Source organism: Corvus brachyrhynchos, unplaced genomic scaffold (genome assembly GCF_000691975.1).
Source record: "Corvus brachyrhynchos isolate BGI_N302 unplaced genomic scaffold, ASM69197v1 scaffold200, whole genome shotgun sequence".
NCBI classification, from domain to species: domain Eukaryota; kingdom Metazoa; phylum Chordata; class Aves; order Passeriformes; family Corvidae; genus Corvus; species Corvus brachyrhynchos.
In genome coordinates, this window is record NW_008236184.1 from 1,491,970 (window position 1) to 1,511,064 (window position 19,095).

At 39.0% G+C, this 19,095-nt stretch overlaps 2 long non-coding RNA genes across 6 annotated transcripts in view; one reads left to right on the forward strand and one right to left on the reverse strand.

The window, feature by feature from the left end:
- LOC108447456 overlaps window positions 1–19,095 on the forward strand; it is a 96,885-nt gene that overhangs the window by 22,578 nt on the left and 55,212 nt on the right. The window lies entirely within an intron of this gene.
- Window positions 7,909–19,095, reverse strand: part of LOC108447458 — an 85,554-nt gene continuing 74,367 nt past the window's right edge. For 2 of the 5 annotated variants that reach the window (XR_001863026.1, XR_001863027.1), the window contains exons 4-5: window positions 15,280–15,397; window positions 12,799–13,473 (exon numbers count right to left, since the gene is read on the reverse strand). This is a non-coding gene — a long non-coding RNA (uncharacterized LOC108447458). The other 3 variants (XR_001863036.1, XR_001863032.1, XR_001863031.1) reach the window with 2 other exon arrangements.

Genomic DNA, 19,095 nt, shown 5'->3' on the forward strand with positions numbered 1-19,095 from the left:
AAAGTCTGAAATACAAAGTATCACCCAGTATCCTCAGAAGCGTTTCTTTGTTCATTTTGGCTGTTACATTACCCGATACGACCACGTGCTGCAGGGCAAATTAACAATCCTAGAGCTGCAGAACTAGATCCGTGGAAGGTGATGCCTGATTTAGAGGAATAAATCAGGACAATAAGGAATGACCATAGGGATGCTATAGATTATAAAAACTGAGGTGATTTTCAGTCGTTTAAAAACCTGTTCAAATACCACGGGAAAGTTCTGTGCAAGTTCCTTCTTTGTTGTTGGTGTCTCAAAGATAAGGACTGGCACCTGATGCTCAGGGTACTCAAGGGACTGCTGACTGCATTTGCAAGTAATTGTCAGCATTTGTGAAAATTGCTGTGGGGGTGTGACCTCACAGGCATTCAGAAGAGTAAGTTGGTCTTAATTAGCATTCAAAACAAATTCCAGGAGATTTATAAAAGTCTTTTTCCTCCATTCTTCCTACCCACTTAAATTTTTTTTTTTTAACTTTTCTCTACCCTGAACCCATCCTCTTAAGCAGCGGCAATGACTTGGAACAATGACTTCTCTGTTTAGAGAAGGTGGTAAGGGGAAAGAAAGGAGATGGCACTAATGTATGCTCACTTTTATGGGATACACCTGGTGGGAGACTCCTTGGGTTTGCGTGGCAAGTGTGGGTCTGGAGGCAGCTTGGAGTCAAGTGCTGCTTAACAGGAGCTTGCCAGCCCCTCTGGAGACAGCGTCTGTCTGACACGCAGGAAGGGCGTGGGCCAGGAGGAAAACATACTCGGCTCAGGGGGAACCACTTAACATCTAGAAGGGAATGTTTGTATGGATACAGTCCTCATGGCCAAGGAGAGATTTCCTTTGTGAGAACTTTGAGGCCTTGATTGGAGGCAGAGGGTGAGTAGCTTCGTTTTGGAATTAAGACTCAAACTCTGGTGTGTATCTGAGACTGAGTCTATGCCTGGGTGGTCATTAAGCAATTGTATGGGACCACGTTGTGCTCAAAGTCGCCTGAAATCTGTTGGTACTGCCAGAAATTCTGAGAGCTCCTGGAATGTTTATGAAGTAATGGTCTTTTATTCCTTTATACATGTGGCCTGTAGTGCTGCATGCTTTCTGCAGTGTGTTCTTATTTCCTCTGATTACATCCACAGACCATAAGGAAAGGGAGAAAAAGAGTAACCAATATTGGAGCGGTGAGGGGAAATCTTTGTTGTGACTCTAACAAGAATTACTTACTGTGTGTAGCTCTATTTTCCGTTTTTAAGTGTTATATTTATGGACCAGTCTTAATCAGTTCTCAGCACTCATCATCAGTAACATAAGTTGATGTGAATGTTAAAATTCAAATAAGTTTTAAAGCTTCTGTTGAAGTTTGTTTGGTCCTTCAAAACATGAAATTAACTGGCCTGAAAGCTGCTGAAGAATGTGCAGGATGCTTTGCAGGAATATGTATGACCCTTTTTCATTTTAATGAAACTTTACTAACATATGGTTGAAGGAAACAAACACAAATAGGTTCACCCTGGCCAAATGCATTAAATCAAATATAGCAAGTGTGCTCATTATCCATTCATTGTTGTTTCAGTGTTACCCTTGATTGCCTAAGAAATCTTACAAATTAGAAAATCCATCAGTTACTGCAAAACATGAATAACATATATAAACAAGAATACAGAATGTATTTCAATCCTTTAATTTCTTGCTCTTGTGAGAGCAAAGCTAAAACGGCTCACTATAAAAATCAAATAAAGTAAATTGCAGTTTAGTTAAAATATGGTCAATGTGCTCTCAGGGTATATAGGATTTTGGAGCCCAAGTTTAGTGATAAAGTTCAATGACAAAGGCTTTTAGGGTTTCTAACTACTAAAGCAACAACTTTGTCTCTATATAATACCTGTTATTAAGCCAATATTAAGTTTGTTCTACTGTACTGGATTTTTAAAGAATATTGATGACAAGGCTTTGCACTAGCAGTATTTATTCTGGCCTACATATCAATACATCCACACCACTCCAGGCATATGCAGGATCTTTCCATAGAAAGCATAAAACTAAGAGCAGGAATCTGGTCTAAACATCTTCTCATATATTCTGGCAACTTTGACAGAACTGTGGAAATGGCGATCCTCCCAAAATGCCAATGCAGAGATCCAGCCCTCGTGATTGTGGAGATGGGACTCTGAAATTAAATAGACTCCCTTCCTCTAAACTTTCAGAAGTGTTCTTTTTATAAGTGTGTAAACGCTAAAACCTTTTTAAAAGTCTTATAAGTTAATAAGCTGCCCTACCTGCAGGGCTCTTTGATGTCAAATCATTGTGCACGCTGAAGATCTTGTCCAGCTCATTCATCAAACAGGTCTTTCGATAACTGAACAATCTGAGGACACCTTTCACTTCACAAAAAAAGGAGATGTGCTCTATCTTTAGCAGGAATTGGCTTCAGAAACTCTGGAAATTTTCCATTGTTCATAGTTGTATGACAGATCTGTCAACAGGATGCAATGGGACAAACTGCAGTTTATTTGTAGAACTAGTTAATAAGTTGCTTACATATGCCAACAAAGCTAATAAGCTTCAATTCTGCTTTGCATTTGGTTAAACTCAGTGATGCACATTTCTACACCCACCTGTGAAATTTGCGTGGCCTTTATCTCTGACTTGTGTTTAAGAAAATGAGAGATGTCCACACTTAGTACTCTCCAAACTGAGTTTGTTTAGACCCACTTTTCACTGAATATACACATAAATTTTTTTCTTCATAATACCTTATGTCTATCCAGGTATGTGTTTGTGCATGTGGATGAGCAATTTGTTCCCAATAGTATAAGAAACATCTGTAAAAAGGACATATTTCATGGAGAGTGGCAGCATGCCAGGAATATGCCCCAACTCCTGCTCTCAAGGACACGAGTTTGTGCCTCAGCTCAGACACAGTGTGCAGGGAATGAAAGTGTAACCCCAGTTTAATGGGTATTTACAAGATCCCTGTTCTCGCCAGTGTGGTGTAATGAGTACCCAATGTGCAGTTTGTATCACTGTTAAAGGAGCTCTGGTGGAAACATCAAATGAAACAAACATGCTAAAATATTGTAATCTATTCCACAGGGTGCTGTTCTTCAACGGTTTGGTGATTAGGGGTTTTGTCTTCATGCAGCAAATGTTACTTATTCACACAAGTCCTGCAGAGAGATTGAGGGACTTACACAGGGTGTGTTTGCTCAGGAGATGGGGCTGCAGCAGCGTTGTGTCTTCCATGAAGAGACCCATCACTGAAGAGCATTGGGAACCTCTTCAGGTTTGTATCCTCAATCTGCTGTTGATTATGTGTGTAAATAGGTGTTCTGCAGAGTGGTTGACTTAATTCAGTCAATTTGCTTGATAATTAGACCTGACAAATAAGACATCAATGCAAATCATGAGGATAAAAATATCTGGGACTTGGTTTACGTGATTCCCCCAAACCCTCCTTAGTGGTAGCCATACCACATGTACAAAACAGTATTCACAGCTGATTTTGCAAACACACAACACATCATAAGAGATGGGGGAAAAGGCTTTAAAATTATTTCTAGTAAAGAACTAGTGCAGACATTGCAGTTCCTTCTTAGTTTAGACCTTGTGGGTTTCCAGTGTCTTTCCATGGTGGAATGTGGGCTGAACAGTGATGCAATGGGTGGAATGAAGTCTGGCACTGAGCTTAGGAATGGGGCTGGATGCAAGCCCTGCAGCTTTCTTGGCTGGCTTCTGCTCCTGTCCAGAACTGGATGAATGCTTTTCTAAAGTTTGAACGGCTGCAGTAAGTTGCTCTTGGATGTGTTGTTGCTGGTTTTTTTTTCCCGAGTGGCTAATCAAAGAAACAAAAAATTAAATACTTTGAAGAAAACATTTGATGTGAAGTTGGAGATATTTTGTGTGAGAAAAATTCAAATCACAATGAACAGAAACTTGTTTTCACTGTTGAATTTTTTTCCTTAAATGTATCTCTTCTCAGGTGTGTTCCATTTCATACAGTGAAGAGAACTGAAAAAAATGGTAACTGGGTTTTTTTGTGGGTTTTTTTCCTTCTTCCCTCTTTCCTTTTTCTTCTTTGAAGGTGTAATGTCTCTGCAGTTAGGAAAATGGCCTGCTGTCAGGAGATAATTTATCAGACAGTGAAGAAAATCCTGAAGTGTTTGAGGATAGTGGTTAAATTTCTTTAATTTCAAAATATTTTGAAAGGGTTCAGCTGGGAAAAGGGGGTGGAAGAAATGGGAGGAAAAGAAGTTGTATACATCTTTTATGCTTAGGCACAAGATTGAGATGAGAGATGTGGTAAAGTTTGGTACAAAAAGAAGAGGAAAATCTTTAAATAAACTCAAATAGAATAGAATTAATTCAAAACAAACTGAAATATAAATACTTTTTAATTGGGAAAAGTAATCTGAGAATTTTTTAATGTTTTGTCCATAGACTCTGGTTTTTCAATAGAGGGAGTTTTTATTTTCCCCTTTTTGGTAATGGATTGATGCAATCTTTTTTGAGTTAGGAACACTATTTACATTTACAGTTTGAACTGAGATTCAGGAAATCGAAATGACTTGGCAGTGATGTCAAAAGCATCCCAGCAGAGCTAAGAACAGATCCCTTACCTGCATCCTGGATTTGTGCTATTCCTAGCTGGCATTCCTTGGAAAGAGATCTTTCCTGGTCATAGCTGGTGAATCCCAGTCACTCCCTTTCTTTATGTGGCTGGGGGTGGAAGGCTGGGCTGTGTGTGACAGTAACACATTGTGCTGTGTGACAGCATTTGTCACCTCCCAGGGATGTGCCAGCCTGCTCATCCTCAGCATCTTACCTTGGTTTGAGGTCTGCATCCTCTGGGGCGACTTTAAAGAGCTTAATGTGTACGTGGTGAATTTGGGTATTTGTCAGGAAATACACAGCATTTTTCAGAAGGATCACCTGTACTTTTAGGATGGTCAGTGTCAGCAACTGATGGAGCTGTGCTAGAATGCCAAATCTTTGATTCCAGAGCTATTTCAAATTTTGCTCAGCTTCTAATTTCAGGGCATTATTTTTGTTTAGACATTCCCTCAGCCTGGTATATTACTGCCCAGAGTTGCAGCTTGGCTTGCTTCTTTTACTAGTGCGCCTTCTTAAATGTCTGGAAACAATGTTTGCTTAGGAGTAACTGCAGTTCTCCTTATATATAATTTTTCCTTTGCTTTTGCTTATTAATAAATGCCTTTTGTCACTATTTCAAAGCAAAAATGAAGTTAAAAAGGAAAAATTTTCTCTTGATCTAGAGAAAGTAAGAACACTGTTCTAGTGTCAATTGTCAGAGTGTAAAAATCATTAGTCAGGAATACAATTCTGAGAGACAATGTCCTCAGTATTGTCACTAATATAAAATCAAATTATCTATTAAAAGTGTAAATTTGTGTCTTGTAGACTTAAAACTGCTGGATACTGCAACAAAAATCGTGTGTGTTAGTTTTTATTATTAACTCTAGCTTTGAATTAGAATTCCCTCTATTACAGCTTGGAGCTAAACTCTGTTTACAAAACAGTATTTACACTTGACTAATTTTGCAGATCAAACTAATTAAATCAATTAAACTGGTGATTAACCAAATGAAGGCTGATTGCAAAAATTAGTGGGTTTATTTTGGAGGACTGGAAGTAAGCTAATTACTGCAGTGATTACTTGAACCTGGAGTACTCTAAATGTGGTATAAATTGAAACCTCATAGTGAATTAGACTGGGAATTCATTACAGTTTAAAGCACTGTTAATACTATTCAGGCTGCTACTCCTGTGGGAAAATTTCACTCAGTATTTTGTATACTGATAAACAATCACTTAGTCTGTGTCCTTTTAAATAACACCAAGCAATTTCACACAGTATTTTTTTCTTGGAGCCGAGTCACAAGTCTGGTGTTATGAAAATGAAGTTACTAAAATTGTCAATCATATTCCTATGCTGTGCATGATGGGAAATGTAGTCCAACCAAGTCTCCCTCCATCACTGTGAAACCAAGTGTTCTATTCTGGCCTCACATGGTTGCCACAGCATTTTTGGTGTTGATGTCCTACCCTGTGTTTGCCATCGCCAGCTGTTGACTTGGTGCACAGAAGAAATGGGGGTTTGGTTCACTTGCCCTGCTCATCACTTAACTGTTGGCACAGAACAAAATGGTTTGTACTAATCCTAATTTGCTGCATTTCACGCTTGTACTTGGAAATGTGGTGCTGTAGAAGGATTTTAGAAAATGAAACAGATCTGTGAGATTACTCACTCATTTTGTTTGCCAATGCAAGCTATTCCCTGTAGGATACTTCCCAGGCTATTTCATTCCTCCTTGCTTCGCCAATTAACAACGGAATATAAATGTCTACTAAAAAAGACCTATATTATAGAGTTCCTTCAAGCACATCTCCTTGCAAGGGGGTTAATGAAATTGCACAGAATTAAAATAGAAAGACCTCAAAGAGCTGGAATATTGTGTAGTTTGTGGTTATTGCCTATTACACTTATGACTATTGTAAATATGCTTTGTTTTAAGCTTGTTCTGTAAGATCTTTCATTACATCCCTCATCCAGGAAGGGGTTCAGTTTCAGTCCTCATTGCTCCGGTGAATGCAGACACTTGAGAGTTATGCTGTATTAACAGGCTTTTATTCTGTATGTTTTTGCAGGTTTGGTTTATTTTCTCATGCATATGAACACACTTGTTTAAAAACAAATTTCTGTAAACCAAAATACGGAACTCACTCCTTCATTTTATTGTCCTGTAAGCTATGTCCTACTCTAAGCAAAGCCGTATGTAGGCCTTGTGCAGCATTCCCTTCTGAAACTGTTTGCTGGGGATAAGGAAATAGCTACTTTAAAAAAAAAAGAATTAATTAGAAGCATCACCATTTTTCCCTGTAGTTGTTTAATTGGGAATTGTTCATTTTACTTCTTATATTGCCAGGTGCATTTTATTAAGGGGAACTTCAGACATACAAGGAAAGAATTTAAATCTAGAGATGGTAAAAGCTGCCAATGAAGCCATTTTGCTGGGCAAGTAATCTGAACTGAGATTACTTATGGGAATGGCTGAGGGAAAGGTGATGATCAGCCATGGGATGGGACAGGAAACTTGGTGGGCCATTGCAAAGGCTCAGCACGAGCCAGTAGTGACGGAAGGCAGCAGTGGGAAGCATTTCGGCTATTTCTGAGTAGATCTGGAGTGTGAGGGCTGCAGATGTTGCCCTCTGTGTGCACTAAGCACCAGAGGAGGTTTCCCCGTGTGAAGGCAGGGCCTGGCTTTACAAGGAGTGCAGTGCTTGGCATTTCGTTATCAGACAGCTGTGTGAAATGAGAGAGTAGTGAAGGGATGCAAACCCCGCAGGGAGAGAACTGCCACCTGCGGTGAAAGGGGTGAGGTGTGTGAACTCTAACAAAAGGCCGGTGTTCTCTGGGATGTGCTCACAAATATTTAGCAGCTCTTATCTCTGGGAAAGAATAGCGCGTGTTCAGTGTTGTACTTGAGCAGAGTGCGATAGCAGAGCACGTCAAACCAAAGAAAAGGGAATACCCAGGAAGGCTCCCTGAGCCAAGCGCCTCCTGGGCAGCGCTGGGAGCGGTGGGCAGGCAGCTCCAGCCTTCCTGCTGGTGGGATGAGGGAATTCGGGGCCTCTGCTGCTCCCCCGTGCTCTTCTCAAGTGTTGGAAAGCACCTGGTGGCAAAAGTACTGAAAGGACACAGGAAGGTGGGTGTTTCACTATGACATATCGGTTTTAGGGTTTTATCTGAGTGTGTCCAAGTAAACTTTCTAAAAAAAGATGTAGGAATACCAAGATGACCTATATCACTATGTATAGACAGTTTAGAAAGAAAATTACATTCTGTTGCAGGGTACCCACTTCTTGAGCAGATTTCTACTGCCATAGGAATCACCTTCTCCAAAAAACATAGGCAGATATTCAAGTTTGTATGTGAAAGTCACATGAAAAATAAGCCTGGGTTTTTTTGCTCTTATTTTTTAGCAAATATATAATCTTCGATAACTGTCTTTGCAATCTACAAATTTTCTTTCTTATAAAGAGGTTTGTTTGTAATGGAATTAAAAATATAGAAATGCAGATTATTAGCTGAATGCTTTAATTGAGGAAGCCTTATATGTGAAGTACAAGGAAATGCCAATGCTTGATTGAACACTGTACCAAAATAAAGCATTTTCTCATACTCTGAGCTCATTTAAAATTCCTTATAAAGCTCATTAAAGCAAAGCAATCTACATGGTAGTTTGTTTTTATAAACTAAGCCAATGTAACTTGTCATTATTTGAATAGATACAAGTGACTATCACATTTTTATTTGCTGATACAGCTCTTTGTGAGTTAAATTCCACAGTATAAATCTGAAGCAAGTTTGCCAGTCTTGGGTAGGTTAGACTGCAATAAGTTTGCTCCGCAATGTCCATTTTCAACTATTCTCCATTATTTAATGTTAGAGCAGAAAGTGAATCTCTTCCTGGCAGCTTCAAATGTTTATTATTCATTTATATTGTGTTACCACCTGGAGTGCTCATCTACGTTGTATATATGTGGGATTTCCACAAGAGCTTAGGAGACAAGTATGTGAAAAGAGAGGAAGCTGAAGGAAAGCATTCATTAACCAACATGACAAAGGTCTATAAAGTAGCTCCAGTAACCCTGTCTAAAGTAAAATTGGTTAAGAAAGAGGTGTGTGCACTCTTAATAAATTCATCATGTAAAAAATGCATTATTTTCTCAAGGAGATAGCAATATTATTCAAAACGTGCTAAAGTGGGCAGGATATCCCAGGAGTAATTGTGAATTATTAGGTCATAGGGACCTCATTGCAAACTATTTGCAAAACTTAATTGGTGTAATAAATAAAATATGCATGCAAATTAGACTACTTTCTGAATTAAAGGAATCTGTTATCCAGCATTGCAAAGATTCATCCTAATTTAATAGCTTTTATATACAGTTTGAGACAGCAATGTTTTATATTTGTCCTGAAAAAAACAGATGGTATTTAACTAAGCCTGAACCAGCCAACTACTGGCATCTGAGAAATGTCAGTGTGTAATGCAGGGTATCACTGGCAGGGTGACACTGGACTCCAGTGGGAGTGTAACAGTATCTTATTTAATTTAGTACACAGAACAAAGTGGCTAAGCAAGGTGACAAAATGAACAGTCCTATTTGCTTTATTCTGTCTAAAAAGACTCCTCCAGTGCTGAGGCTAAAAATATTAGTAGCTTTGAAAGTTCTGTTTGAAGCCCTGTTATTTATTGATTTATTTTCTATTCATCTTAGAATTCTAGTAGCAGAAAGAAGAGCGCTAATGAGTGTAGCTGATTTCATTACCCTAGATATAAAATAGGGACTATGTAGTCATGGTAGTCATGTAATGACTTTGTATCCTAAAGCAAAATCTGAAAGAATCAAAGTGAAGAATCTCTTAGAATAAATATAAATAGATGGCTATGAAGAAGCAGTTAACATTCTCTGTCTAATATCATTTCTCGAGTCAATAACACTGTCTTGTCATCAACCCCAAATCAAGTATTGCATCTGCTTTTTTAAAGCAGTTGATTGAATGAATACAAATGTCTTGCTGTTGTCACTTGGGATAGCACTTCATATATCCCATTTTCTAGCCTCTAATTATTCCATTTGTAGACATGAATGCCATTTAGATGTAAGCTAATTCAGCATGGTAACTCAATTAGATTTGTACTGACTAGGATTTATGAAACATCAATGGATTCTTGGTGAGACCAATGGGACTACCAGTTATTTATCCCTAAGTCTTACTGATACTGCCTCTCAGGAGCTCAATTAAACACGCCAGTGATGAGAATATTTTGTAAGAGTAGTCTTACACAATTAGACTAAGATTTTTGTAAAGCATATCACATGTAAGGCAGGGCATCATGTATTATGCAATACAAAGTTCTCATCTGACTAGTTCATGATGTTGAAGGGTAAAAGAAATTCCCATCCTTGCATTGTTGCTGTAATTATAAAAAACAAAACTCAAATTGAGTTCATAGAAAGTATGATGAAAATTCTGCTTTGCTGATTGAAAAAGTAAAAATCAAACTATATTTATAAAATATTATCTGCATCTTGCAGGTCACAAACAGGTTTCTCTACTAATGTTGGCCCCCTTGGAAACCATGAGTTCCTTGTGTGGATTTAGAGTTCTCGTCGCACTTGATCCTGGCATCATTTTTCTGTTCCAGTTTTGAGAAATAAATTAAATGTTGGGAATGCTTACTAAAATTCTGGCTTTTAAACAATGGAAAGACACTGCGTGAATAAACCTGCATTTATTGTCATTAGGTGTTTAAACTATTAGATCTTAACAATACAGTACTGAGGAAATAGTCATTAGTAGAAACTGAATTATCATTATCAGACAGTATCAGAGTCTGCAGTGAGCAAAAAGACTGTTGTACAGTATTATTTTATTCTTGCTAAGGACCCAAATTCTGGCAGAAGAGGTGTTTGGGACACACCGTGCTTTCCACACTGTTCTGTAGGGTGAAAAGCGAACTGCTGCAAGATTGGGATTTCATGTCACTAAGTGGGAGGAATGAGCAGTGGCATCTGAAATTGGTGTATTGGGGGTTAAAAGTCTTGGCAGCTTTGCATAGAGGGGACTGTAGCTCTTGTAAATGCAGACTGAAAAACTTGATCAGCCAGCTGTGCTGCACAGCTATGGACACCAGCAGGCTAAAGGTAGGCTTGTGCATGGCCAAAATACAGATTTGTGCTGTATTTGACTGGTGTCATGGCTTAGCCCCGGCAGGCAGCCTGGCACCCACAGCCACTGCACCCCCAGTAGGGTGGGGGAGTCAATTGGAAGGACAAAAGTGAGAGAATTTGTGGGTTGAGGTAAAGGCAATTTAATAGATTAAGCAAAAGCTGCCCAAGCAAGCAACACAAAGGAAAGAATCCATTCACTACTTCCTGTCAGCAGGCACATTTGGCTGTTCCCAGGCAAGCAGGGTGCCCTCACATGTAGCTGTTACTTGGGAACGCAGGTGCCATCACTCTGAATGTCCACTCTGCCTCCTTCTTTGCCCCTGTTTTGCTGCTGAGCATGATATACAGTATGGAACATCCCTTCGGTCAGCTGGCCTGGCTGTGTCCCCTCCCAGCCTCTTGCCCACCCCCAGCCTCCTCACTGCAGGGGCAGAGTGAGAAAAGGAGGAAGCCCGGACACTGTGTAAGCTCTACTCAGCAGTAGCTAAAACATCTGTGTGATATCAGCACTGTGTGGTGACAAATCCAAAGCACAGCACCATGCAGGTTGCAGTGAAATAAATTAACTCTCTGTTCCAGACAAAACCAGTCCACCTGGGATTTGGGGGTATGGCTGGTGCTGTCTGGCATTGTTAAGAGTCCCTTTGCATTGCCTCTTGCTTATAGCTGAGAAATGTGATAGAGGAAATGACTGGTAGTGTTGCTGCCGAGTTTACCTTAAAAATATTCTCTCGACTTCCACCTAAAAGTAGAACAATGTTAACTTCAGATCTTTATTAAGCTTCTGCATCTCTACTGAATGCACTCAGCTTTTGCTGGACACTGCAGGAAAACCAGCACAGGGATTTTTGCCTAAATATTTTCTTTCTAGTAGGTAATTTACATATTCTTCCTGCAGATTAGACATTGACTAATGAATGTGCATTGATATGGCCCAAGTATCTCCAAAAGCACCTGTGTGTCTTAAAACACTAAACAACCTGGGCAGCAAGCTCAATCTGATGAACCGTAGGCTTTTGCAGGTGTAAGTGTCAAGGGTAATGAAGCAATTTTTAGGCATTTCAGTATACATCATATTAGGAATGGATAGGTCACACTAACCTATTAGCTATGAAATCATATTGAATTCTATGTGCTAAAATGCTGTCTCACATCTTCAGACTATTTTGTCCATATGTTAAATTTGAGTCTGCAAATTCCTAAAAGAGCTGTGCACAAATTTTCAGGTATGGTTGTTCCCTCACATTGTCTTCTGCTTTTTATGGTACTACCAAATTTGAGAAGTTGTACAAGGGAAATGTATTAGGGGACACTCAGACTCAAGCTGATTTCCTGTGCCAGGAACTCTTAGGCTCCCTGACTCAGAGCCCTTGCTCCCACATTGGTCAGAATGCTGTAGCTGCTGATGGCTTGCAAGGTGGCTGAGGCCACTTTCCTCTAGGAAATATTGACAGCCTGCAGGACTGAATGTTAATGTCAGCTTAACTGATATGGTGGCTGCTGAAAAATGAACATATAAAAAACTTCTTTTATATGGAATTACTTCCTGGGAGAGTGGTGTTTGAAGGGGCTGATTGTGGAAGTGGCATTGTTTGGATGCTGATTTTCTCTACCATGTGCCATTTTTCTTTCATTAGGTTTACAATAACGTGATTATCCTACTCTGTCACACTGCAGTTCATACTGTTAACACTCCACTTGTGCTCCTCAGTGCTAGTAAGATTCTGTATTTTCTACTAGTTCTGAAAGCTATGCAGGTTTGTGCCTAAAACCAGCTGGTTAGAGACTCCTTCAATTTAAAAACCATTCTGCTACTCAAATATTTTCAGCCTATAATTCTTACTGAATTGTTGTTTAAAAGCAGTATAATAAAATAATAATTCACTTGCCAAATAGTTTTTAGAGGATCCTATCTGCTGTCTTAATTCTTGTTGTTGCTTTCATATAGGATCAGACCAGTATATTCTCACACTGGGAGAACTCATCATGGCTCCACATCTAAGAATAAATTCATGATGAAATTAATAATAGATTTCAGTTACAGTAATTTTTGTGCAAAATAAAGTATTACTAATCTTAGTACAGGGTAGTAAAAATCTTCTAGTAAATGTTCAGTGTGTTGGGAGATATTTTTATGAAAACTTTTTTCCAAAAACTGTGTTCTTTTTAATGGAGAAGAGACCTCCAATTAAAAAACAGACAGAACAAAAAAACCCCATAAAACCAAACCAAACAAACCTTGTCAAAATTGAATACTTGCATCTTTTATTTTATTTTAAAGTATTTATTTATTTTAAAGTGTTTCTTTTAAAGTGTTTTCTTTCATGTAAATAAAATTAGCTGGAGAACAAAGAGCCAGTTGACATTCTTTTTTACACTTTAAGCCAAAACTTTCCAAAAAATCCCAGGAATATTTGAAAACATATGTATTTTGAGTTGAGGAGGGAAATGCTGGTGAGTCTCCACAAAATCACCTCAGTCTTTTTTTTGTTGGCAAACTCAGCAAAGAGGCTGGGCTTGGGCTTGGGACCCGAGCTGTGGTGCACAGATCAGTTCTGGATTTACAGGTGCACCTTGTGCCTGTGCTTTCTGTCACAGGGAGCACTGAGCCACTGCAGCCCACAGCAGTGCAAGATGGGAGCTGCTTGGAATTTTGCTTTGTCTTCAACTCAAGAGGTTCACTTTCTGAGGGAGCACAAAGAGAAGAGAAAAGGAACAGTCACCAAGCAATCTTTGGCCCTCTTTTTGTCCTGTTCACAAGGAAGCTTTTGGTACCCAGTCCCCCCCTCAGTCCCTTCCTTCAATTCCAACTCACTCCTCATCCTTTTCACTTCCATGTCTAATGGGAGTCATCTCTATCCTTCTATTCAGCACCTATGATTTTATCTACTTAGAGAGCTGAAAGCCTCATTTAAACACTCTTAATTCCTCTGAATCCTCAAAACTGACCTGTTAGTAGTTATTCAGTCTTACTGATGGATTTGTAGATGTAGTGCACAGGCACATACACAACCACAGCTTTTGCATAAAACTGAACTCATTCTAGAATCAGGACTGGGATACCTGAAGAAGACATGTAGCTTGTCTTCTCTCCTAAGTCTGGATCACAGCTACAGAAGTCATTCCTGACTGGTTTTTGTCTACACTGTTCTTAAACCTAGATAATTAAGATGCACAACATATTCCAGTGCTAATGCTAATATATGGATGTGGGGAAAAATAATTTCCTTAGTAGCAGGCTTTATTCCTCTCCTGCGAGAAACCTCCTCTATGGGACAAACAGAACCCCAGTTGTTTCAGTTTCCCCAATGGGATTTGCGTGCTCTAATGCTATGTTGTATCTGGTTGTCTTCCTCTGGACTTATCTCCATTTAGTTTATGTGTTTCTTATCTGGCAAGATTACTTTGATTTCTATTCCTTGAGAATGTTCACAATTCTTCCCACCTTGCAGTAGATTTATAAGCACAGTCTCTTTTCATCTAAGTGGGTAGTGAAAGTAGGGATTGATACTAATGCAGGATGGAAGCATGGAGAGCCCAGCCTGACAGTGGAGTTTGACACTAGAAATTGCTCTTGAGGGTGCTTTTCTACCTGTTTTAGAGTTTGCTCTTGTCCTGATTTTGGGTCATATAGAATGAATTTTCTTCTTACTAGCTGGCACAGTTCTGTGCTTCAGATTCAGTACAAGAGTAATGTTGATAACACATTGATGTTTTAGATGTTGCTAAGTAATGTCTATACTAAATTAAGGACTTTCCAGGGCCTCGTGCTCTGCCAGGGAGAAGGTACACAAGATGTTGAGTGGGGGGTACAGCTGGGAGAGCTGACCCAAACTGGCCAAAAGGATGCTCCAAGGTGTGGAATGTCACACACAAAATGGGGAGAGTTGACTGAGGAGCACCGATTGCTGCTCAGAGACAGGCTGGCTGTCAGTCAGTGGGTGGTGAGCAATTGTTCTGTACAACAGCTCTTTCTCTTGGGTTTTATTTCTCTCTAGCCCTCCTTTTTGTTATGATTATTATATTGTATTATGTTTTAGTTAGTAAGCCATTCATATCTCAACCCATGAAGTTTGCCTTTTTGATTCTCCCTCCCACGGGGTGGTTATCCTGTTGCAGAAGGATGTTAAAATTTGTGAAAGCAAATCATGTCAAATTTTACACACAGCTTCTGTGTGTAAAACTGTAAAACTGCTGGTGATGTTCAGAGAAGCTCAACTGCAATTGTGCTTTTCCAGCTGCTACCATTAAATCCTAGTTCAGAATCCAAGAATTCCATGGAGATGGCTCAGTATGAGCCCTGTATCTTTGGCCCTTAAACTTGGGCTTTGACCTGAGGACACTGCAGATGCCTTTTGTCCTGTGTACCAGATATTGCACTCTTGGGAGCACAGGTAGCAATGCAGTGGTGCTGCTTGTAGAGACAGGGAATGGGGAGAAAGTCCCAGTAGGAATTCTCCTCACCTGCTGCATAAAGTGACACCAAGTTACCTGAAAGTTTCTTCAAGTGCTGTTTCCCCTGCAAGCCAAGCTGACCCTCAGATTGCAGCACTCCAGGAGTTTCAGGTGATTGTTGCTCCAATGAGGTGTTTCATGCCTGGAATTATTTCTTTGATGGAAGAAATAGAGAGTAGGATCAGGAACAGATGGTGGATAATGACGTCTTAATTCTAGAGAGAATGAAAGTGCTGTTTCATTATGGAGTGGTATATTTAAATTGCCTTCAGGTGTTAGTTTAAGAGAGTAGAGGAAAAAAGAAAAGTTAAAAAGATTTTTAAGATTTAGTAAAAGGGATAGAGTGGTACAAATCAGAGCTAGTAATAATGCCCTACAAACCTGTCAGATTGTAGTAATGTTACAAGTGCTTGCTAAAGGGAATCATTGCCCCATGTATGGTGATGGACTTGTTTCACTTTGATGAATCAACTGGTTTGAATTATTAGAAAAATGAAATGTTTTCCCTGGTTCAGAATTTCCAAATGCCCCTTCAGGATAAAAGGATATGCTTTATGTCTTTTTAATAATTTGAGAATCAATTTTATGCTATGCAAAATACTCCCTCTTTAAAGCACTAACTTACACTTTAAAACAAATCCATGGTCCAACTGAGTTTGGTGACTAGTAAGTTTCATTTAAGGAATTTCTTTCCTTCTGCTAAACTTTCCTACAAATTGGGCTTCTTTTAGTAAACATGTAATCCTAAAGGTTTATTATGACACTTTCAGTAAGCAGAATCCTGGCTGATAGAAATGTTGATGTAAATTGGGATTAATCAGGCTAATTCCTATGTGAATTTATGGCATTTATGTATGAGAGATTGGAAAACTATCAATTCAAGACGTGTGTGATAGAAAACCCACATACTGACATATTTCTTTCTGTGAAAGATGTCATTGAAGGGCTGTTACTGTGTTACATATGTAAAATGTGTGAAAGATGAATAGAGATCCATACATAAACACTTTTGATCTGTTTGTATGCATTTGAGGAAAAGCTCTCATAGATTTCTTAAAAATACACAAATTAATATTGCTTACTTTTCAGCAGGGGTAAATTAGGGTCTTTGAGACCTTCTTAGAACAGTCTGGAGTTAAATAATATGCATGTTTTTCATTTTACTATGATGAATGCAAAGCTATTAAACAACCTTTTAAAGAGTTGGTGTAATTATCTGTAAACAGTAATGCTACAAAAAAAGGTCAAGTTGTCCTGCCATTAGAAGTTTATGGATATAAACTGGATTTATGTTGCCATAAAATGGGCACCGACTAACTAGATTAATTCTACACAACTAAACCAACTGTAGTAATATTTAGAAACAATAAAGTGATACCAATTAAAGCAATTTTATTTTTTGTGTCATATTGATTAATGGTGCACTAAAATTAACCAAAGACCTTAAAATCAGAATGGTTGCAGGAGGCATCCACATCTCAGCATTATTACCAACAAGAAGGAGCAGTTAAGGGAGATGGCCCTGCAATAGTATGAATATTTAATTAATAATTAGTCATGTAATTTCTCCTCAGGAATTATTATCCCTCAAACTGGTTTGTGAATTTAATTATTAGCAGCCTTTTTGTTTCCATGTCCCCTCATTACTGTCAGGATTGATGTAACATAAACTTCATTAAAAATTAAAGCAAGAGTCTTAATTACAAGGCTACCCTGACTGAAGTCAGAATTAGCCAAGTCAGTGATGTGCAAATGAGTGCATTATTTAAGAAACATGCTGGAAGTAGTTATGCTAATGTGGAAGGTTCACAGTAGCAGACCTTTTCACTTGCGGTTGCATATTCATTAAATGCACTATGCAAATTTAATGTAGCAGCCTTAGTAATGTGTTGTTAATTTATTCAGATTTATTGAGTAGGACTTAAAAAAAATGTACAAATTTAATTACTCTATCTGCTAGAATGATATTAGGAGAGGTAGTGGAGGTTTAAAATGTGTTGATCTGGATTACTGCAGTTTGATGGAGGATGTAGTATCAAAGGACACAATTTTGATAACTAGGCTTGAAAGAATATTTGATTTACTTATAGAATGATCTAAGAAATCACTAAAATTGCACATGCTACTTCCCAATAGGAAAGTAAAAAAAAAGTCTCAGTTGTATTAACTTAAGAGCTAAAGCAGTGCTGAGTCCACAGTCTAATGGATGTAATGATCCTTCTGAGACCAGTAAAGGTTATGTATGGAGATCTATGGGAAGCAAAGTGTCTTTGTGGAAAGTTCACTGGTTGTTACATGTTCCTTGTTGATGCTGCTGCTCATCAAGTTTAACAACAGGAATCCTGTCACTTTGCAACATTACTGGCAGCACACAGTCATTTGTTAGCAGTGGCTGATATGAAGTTTAAATTTCTGGTTTTTTACTTTACAGTCTGCTAAAAAACCCAACACAAAGACTGCAAATTTACCATTGTGGAATAATTCTTACCTGGTATATTTTTTCCCCTATGAAAGTGATACAGATGGGAAAAAACCTATGTGATTGCATTGTAGTATTCACTTTGAAACCTATTCAAAATTATCTAGTCTCTCGTGGAAAGACTCATGCCAGCAAATGTGACCCTGTTACCACTGAGGAACAGAAAAGCTGAGCTAGAACAATTTGTTTTCAAATGTCTTTGATTCTCCCCCATGTAACAGCTTCCATATTTTTATTTCCCACCTGATGCGTGGTTTCAGAAAAGTAATTGCTGCATGTCTTGTGCTTTTTCAGTAATCAACTTCATAGCTGGGTATCTGTAAAAGTTCAGATAATTTTCACACACTTGTAAGGGCTAACGCCTGGGCTGCTTATCTGGGCAGTAAGAGTATAAAGGACTCCCTCCTTCCAGGTGTGATAAGTCCTTGCACATTCTCCTCAGTGTGGGGTTGTCTCGCTATTTGCTCACTATTGAATTGTCAGACATCCAGGCTGTGTCAGGCCACAGGCTTGATACTATAAATAAGTGACTTCTGTTCCCTTGAAAATGTCTGATCCTGCCTCCCCTCGAAGGAAACAGTGAACAGTCCACATGTTTGTCTGAGTTAAAACTTAGGTACTTGCAGCCAGGAAAACTCTGAGCCTTCAGGTCAAGATGCTAATGCTGGGCACAGGCAGGTCTGCATTATGAAGCCTTTGGTAAAGCTCACCTGAGAAGTTCTTTTTCTTCTACTTTTGTTTCTTGTTACTGCTATGGTGAGGCTGCTATCTCCTCTGTCCTCTGAACAACACTGCAGAAATTAACTTGACTGTTCACTTTTAAGTCCCTAAAAATTAGCTGCCATTTGAAATAATGATAACAATACAAATAATCTGATGTAAATTCTTAAATCTGCATTTGTCTTACAAAACTAAGAAACCAACCCTATCCCTAACACCTTCCTCATCTTTTCACTTTCTCTGTGCTTTACTGGTCTGGGCCAGTGACTTTTATTTTCAGCCAAACCTGATCCAGCTAACAAATGCTCTTGTGCTGGGCTATCAGCTGGCACCACAGGTTTGACATTGAAATCACTGGATGACGGAGACAAGGGGCTACTCTTTCTGTCGCACTGCCACCCTCAGTGCATGCCACAGTGCAGCCTGACAGGACAGCAGCCACTGGCACAAGGGGTGGAAACAAGTGGTTGGACACAAAGTCACACGGGTCCTTCTGTGGTGACTCTCCTGTCAAACATGGACTGTACCTACAGCTTCTCTGCCTATGTCTTAGGCTCCTTTCACTGCTAAATATTATAATATAGATTCCCAGTCCATGTTTTTTAATCCCTGCTGGAATCTATCCTGGTTTTGCCAGGTGGCTTGAAGAATCT